This window comes from Arachis stenosperma, chromosome 2 (assembly GCF_014773155.1).
Source record: "Arachis stenosperma cultivar V10309 chromosome 2, arast.V10309.gnm1.PFL2, whole genome shotgun sequence".
NCBI classification, from domain to species: Eukaryota; Viridiplantae; Streptophyta; class Magnoliopsida; order Fabales; family Fabaceae; genus Arachis; species Arachis stenosperma.
Window position 1 is genome coordinate 17,585,007 of NC_080378.1, and position 652 is coordinate 17,585,658.

At 40.6% G+C, this 652-nt stretch overlaps 1 non-coding gene across 1 annotated transcript; it reads right to left on the reverse strand.

Annotated features, from left to right (window-relative positions):
• Nucleotides 1-250: 250 nt before the first annotated feature.
• Nucleotides 251-358, reverse strand: LOC130964258 (small nucleolar RNA R71). Its single transcript, XR_009080359.1, has one exon. It is a non-coding gene; the product is annotated as a small nucleolar RNA R71 (small nucleolar RNA).
• Nucleotides 359-652: the final 294 nt, after the last annotated feature.

The following is a 652-nucleotide window of genomic DNA, read 5'->3' on the forward strand; positions in this document are numbered from 1 at the left end:
ACAGAATTGCAAGTTCCATGGACTTCCAATGGAAGATCCTCATCAGTTCTTAGCTGAATTCTTGCAAATCTGTGACACAGTCAAGACTAATGGGGTTAACCCAGAGGTCTATAGACTGATGCTATTCCCTTTTGCTGTAAGAGACAGAGCAAGAATATGGTTGGATTCTCAACCTAAAGAAAGCCTGGACTCTTGGGAAAAGCTAGTCAATGCCTTCTTGGCAAAGTTCTTTCCACCACAAAGATGGAGTAAGCTTAGAGTGGAAGTCCAAACCTTCAGACAGAAGGATGGAGAATCCCTCTATGAAGCTTGGGAAAGATACAAACAATTAATCAGAAGATGTCCTTCAGACATGCTTTCTGAATGGAGCATCATAGGTATTTTCTATGATGGTCTCTCTGAACTATCCAAGATGTCTTTGGATAGCTCTGCTGGAGGATCTCTTCATCTGAAGAAGACGCCTGCAGAAGCTCAAGAATTGATTGAAATGGTTGCAAATAACCAATTCATGTACACTTCTGAAAGAAATCCTGTGAACAATGGGACTAGTCAGAAGAAAGGAGTTCTTGAGATTGACACTCTGAATGCCATATTGGCTCAGAATAAGATATTGACTCAACAAGTCAATTTGATTTCTCAAAGTCTGTCTGGA